The 5043-nt window shown below is 60.6% G+C and overlaps 1 long non-coding RNA gene across 1 annotated transcript; it reads left to right on the forward strand.

The window, feature by feature from the left end:
* The first annotated feature begins 218 nt into the window (after positions 1-218).
* LOC142403949 (uncharacterized) lies at positions 219-1306 on the forward strand. Its single transcript, XR_012773704.1, has 3 exons — positions 219-273; positions 701-802; positions 1210-1306. It is a non-coding gene; the product is annotated as an uncharacterized LOC142403949 (long non-coding RNA).
* The last annotated feature ends 3737 nt before the right edge of the window (positions 1307-5043 follow it).

A 5043-nucleotide genomic window follows, 5' to 3' on the forward strand; every position in this document is an offset into this window, starting at 1 on the left:
CCTGCATTCAGTATGCGACCCCAGAGCATCTCCCCTCCCATCAGCGACGCTAACGCCCTTGCTCACCGTGGGAGGGAGTGGCTGTTGCTGAAGTCTCCCTGTCCTCCTTCCTACCAGGAGTCCAGCCAGGTGCGGGAGGTCTCCATCAGCCTCTTCAAAGATGTGATGAAGACTGTGCTGGAGAGAAGCAAGAAAAAGATGAAGAAGACAGTACAGAGGGTCCTGCTCCCACTGTTCATCCGTATGAACGACCAGATCAAGAGCGTGGCCAAGGTGCAATGATGAGTGACCGGTGTCGCGGGGAGGGGCGTGCTGACACCACGGGGGTGGCCTGGGCATAAGGGGCAAGGGCTGCTGGACGTCAGAGTCTGGGAATGTGTGTCACCTCAGGGTCTCACTGCTCCACTCTTCCCTGCCCTGGTCCCACCACTGCCTTCCTCCTTCCCCCCTGCTCCATTCCCCCCTGGAGAATGGTGGGAAGGGAGATGCAGCCGGCGTTGGACTGGCCTCGCATCCCGGGATCACGGCTCTGCCCACCCAGAGCCTGGGGGTGAAGGAGCTGGCCCAGTTCAGAGTCTGTGCCCCGCTGCCTCTTCCCATAAGGGGCTGGGAACGGCTCGGAGCCTGGCCGAGAGGAGGAGGATGCCAGGTCTCCTTCCCTGGGCTGTGGTGCCATCTCCCAACCTCTGCTTCTCCGCAGGCCTCTGGGGACACCCTGCTCGCCTGTGCAGAGTTCCTGCGATGGAGGAAGCTCAGCTACCTGGCCAAGACGAGTCAGACAGACCTGATTGGAGAGTGCTTGGTGAGGACAACCCCCAGGCCCCAGGGCCGGGCTGGACCAGGGCTGCCCCACGTGCCCGTGGGGAGGGCTGTGCGGCTGTGCCTGGCCTGCCCTGCTCCAGCCCGCAGCCCAGAGCCTGGAGCTGCATCCTCCTTCCCTGCCCTCAAGCACGGAGCCCCCAAGGGCTCTTCTCCAGGCCCCTCTCCCCTCCCTGCCCCCAGGGTGCTAAACAAGGTCCTGGCACATGTGAGCCCTGGCAGTGGGACAGAGGGGTCTCGGCACAGCCAGGCCCCTGTGCCTGCGGCTCTCTCTGAACCTCAGCCCCACAGGGCTCCGGGATGGGAGGGAAGGAGGGCACTGGTAGGAGGGACTGGTCCGGGTGGCTGGGGAGGGCTTCTACCAGCCCTGTGCCCTTGTGCTCTCTCCAGGTACTGCGCGACCGGAGCAGGGTGGAAGAATATGTGTGTCAGAGCCTGCCGTACCTGAAGGACGCTCAGGCCAGCTTGCGAGAGGCGGCCATCAGGTTCATCGGTGAGCCACAGCCCCTGGGGTCCCTCTTCTGGCAGCCTGGCCCCATTCCCCGCCGCCGCACTGGCAGTAAGGGGCAGCCCTGTGGCTGCCGGAGCCCCGGCTGCCCCGAGGAGGGCCCACCCCGCAGGTGGGCTCGCTGGGAGCCTTGCTCAGTCCCACGGCCCTCGAGTACTGTCCTTCCCTGGGGTCAGCCCCACTGAGGGGGAGGAGGGTGTGCGGCCGTGCTGGCAGCCGCAGGGGCCGTGCTGCTGGGAGCGTGCTGGGGAGCAGGAGGTCTGACGGGAGCTCTGTGCCTAGGGCTGGCCGCACAGCACCTGAGGAACCTAAGGAAGGAGGAGCGGTGGGATATCTGCAACGGTGAGTAGGGGCAGTGCTGTGCTGGCTGGGGCTGGTGGGGCAGGGGACAGAGGCTGGGCAGGGTGCTGCCGTGCCTGGCCCTGCTCCAGGAAAAGGCTTCAGGGGCTGGGGAACATGTCAGGGGCACACGGGGCATTCCTGAGCAGCAGCTTCCAGCTGGTCTGTTTGTCTCCCCTGCTCCTCCTGGCCAGGGACAGAGATGGGTGGGGCTGGCATGGTCTGGAGGGGACTCCCGGGGGTCTCTGCAGGCAGGGGGGGTTCACGGCTGCTTTGCTTCCTTCTGTTGCAGCCATCCTGCCCTTGGGGAAAGACCCCGAATTCTCCATCAGCTTCCTGGCAGCTCAGGCCATCTACGTCCTGACATCTCAGGACCGAAAATCAAGATGGAGCCTGCGGTGGCTGTGCTGCTGGCTCGGCTGAGCCTTGGGGAAGTGAAATTGGACCCCTGGAAAAGGGCCGTATTCGAATGAGTTTTTTTTTTTTTACATAAAGCTGAAACAAAAAGCCCCGTCGCGTGGTGTCCTTCCCATGGGGACGACCCTGCGCGTGCTGAGCAGACAGCGTCATTCCCGGCCTCTGCCGCTGCCTGCAGGACAGCACAGCCAGACCCAGGGTGTCCTTGCACCACAGGCCCAGCTGCCCCGCTAGACCACAGCACCGGAGGGGAGGAGGAGAGAAGCTTTAGCCCACCCTGCCCCTCCGGAAACACCTCGGGGCACGAAAAGGCACCCGCGCTCTGCCAAGCGGGCGAGTCGGCATTAGTCCCGGCATCAAAATCCTAGCCCATGCTTTCAGTGCCCAAAGCCCCTGTTTTGGGGCCAAAATCATCATTTTTGGGGTCCCAGCCTGTCTTTTATGACCCAGAGCCTTTCCTTAGGGCCCAGCGTTTCATTGGAGGGTCTGAACCCTAAAGGCGGAGCTGGTCGCCTGGCAACGTCCACCCAGAAGCCTATGGGGAGTCAGTAGACACGGGACAGCCAATCGCCTTTGAGGAGGCAGGGCAAGGCATGTGATTGACTGTAATCAGACAGCCAATCAGAGGAGCCATCACCTCAGGGAAGGGCGGGCAGTGGTGGGGCAGGGGAGTGACCCCCTGCGGCAGCCAATGAGAGAGAAAGTATCACCTCAGGGGAGGGTGGGCCCAAACCAGGGCACAGTGACAGCCCAGGCGGCCAATCAAAGGCCAGCACCTCAGGTGCAGGGTGGGCACAGCAGCACAGCAGCCTGACCACCGGGGGGCCAATCAGAGGCAGCATCACCTCAGGGGAGGAGACTGACAGCCCTCCCGACCTATGCCAGCAAAGACCGATGGGAGAAGGCGGCGGGCTCTGCCTGCGGCCAGGCTGAGCTTCAACATGGCGGATGTGGGGCGTGCCCCGAGGCTGAGCAGCCCCCGGCCCAGGCCCGGGCACCCTCTTCCTCCCTTCCTCCCTTCCCCTCTCTCTCCGCTCTCTCCCCTCCCTCTGCCCCAGCTGCCCCCATGTTCCTGAACCCCCCGTCTGCATGGGAGCTGCCGGCTCACACAGTTCAGTATCCCATGGCTGTGCTACTAGACGGCAGCCGTGGGCCACAGGGCTTCTTGCCACCATTGCTGCTGGCATCCAACTGGCAGTGATGAGGATGTGATGGTGAGGGCAGCGGGATGGTGGTGGGGTGTACGAGGATGGGTGGGGGCTGATGCTTGCCATGGGGCTGCCCACCATCACCTCACCCATGTCCCCTGCCCACAGCCCAAGGGCCCTGCAGCAGCCTGCAGGGTGGTGAGGAGGGGGAGGATGTGGCTGCCATGCAGCGTCTCCTCCCTGAGATGGTGGGTTGAGTAGCGGGGGATGGCGGGGCTGGGGTCCCCCCTTGAAAGCAGGGGAGGTTCCTTTCTTCTCAGTTCCTTTCATCTTTAATTGCGTGCTTATGCTGTTCCTTTTTTCCACCTTTTCTTTCTCCCTGCTTGCCCCCATTTCCATTCTCCATTAAAGGTAATGATGATTTGGCTTTCTGGACAGATCCCAGGGGAGGTAGCTACAGGCTATAAGTGTAGGCTGGTCTATCCCTTCCGAGCTGTAGGCTACAGACTGGATAGACAGGGGCTACAAGTAGAGTTACTATTACTGCAAGTAAGCAGCAGGTCCTCTTAGGAGAAGCCGATATGGAGTCTTTCAAAAGGGCGTTTGTAACTGCTGTGAACTGGGGCCTTGTGACAGTGACGGTAAGGTCATCAGCCTGCAGCTCTGCAGCAGGTAAAACTACCACTGAAAGAGTTTTGATGGCGGATGCTGCTGTGTGCCTTTCATTTTGAGTACTCATTTCATGGAGCTAGAATTATTTCTTTGCAATTAAGTGACAGGGACCTTCTTGCACTGGTCTTCTCTTTCTGGAGCCCCTCCTGCCATCCTTTGTCATCCAGAGCTTTCCCCTGTGTTCCTGAGAGGAGCGATGGCCAAAATGGGGAATGAATCCTGTGAGTAATGGCTTCACCAGCCGGCTTGGATTTTGTGAATGCCCAAAGGCAACGGACGTGGCTGGTGCTCCATCCCTGAATGTTGATGCGCTGGCAACCTAGAGTGACTTCTGGGGTGTTTCCTGATAGCACCCAGATTTACCCAGGTGTTCTCTGTTCGACACAGACCTGAAAAATGCCTTACAAATGTCTGGTGGGAACACAAGAGAGGTTGGTGGTGGGTGGGAAGTGGAAGGGACTGTGTCCTTCTGGGGAGGCCATGGCAGCGGTGTCCCTGTAGGTGCTGGCTTTAAGCTGGCCAAGCACGCATTATCCTCTCTGCACCCTTGACGTCCACTCATCCCTCTTCCTTTTGCCCACCCTCAATGCCCGTCTGAGTCCTGGGCTGGTGGGTTGTATTGTATTCATTACGGGTGACCCTGCACACCATCGGTAGCTGAACTGTGCCGTGCCACAGAGAGGTAGCTCTTGATGGCCCTGGGAATCCCTGGGCAATGAGGGAAATGTTGGAAGTTGTTTCTCCCTCCTGGTGGGAGCACGCACCGGGGCTTTGTTGTCCGAGAAGCCCGTGTGGAGTGCTCCTGGCTGGACGCAGCTCCCTTGGCAGATGCTTGTTCTCCTCTCTCGGCCCCCAGCTCTGATTCGTGCCTTTCCCCCCAGCCAGGCTGTGCTGCCGGCTCTTGGGAAATGGGGGTGCCGAGGGTGGATGGTTTTCCCACAGCCAGGAAGTTCCCATCAGCCCGTCAGGGATGTTTTCTTGCAGTTACAGGTTTTAAAGCAACCCAGGGAAGAAGTTTTCCAAGGAAAGTTGACCCCGGAAAGTGCAGGGTTGAGCTCTGATTGCTCGCTGCATGGATTGTGCCTGTCCTCAGCCAGGCACACAGTAGCTTTTGGATGAGGAATGGGGCTATTCCAGGCT

Source organism: Mycteria americana, unplaced genomic scaffold (genome assembly GCF_035582795.1).
Source record: "Mycteria americana isolate JAX WOST 10 ecotype Jacksonville Zoo and Gardens unplaced genomic scaffold, USCA_MyAme_1.0 Scaffold_46, whole genome shotgun sequence".
Taxonomy (NCBI): Eukaryota; Metazoa; Chordata; class Aves; order Ciconiiformes; family Ciconiidae; genus Mycteria; species Mycteria americana.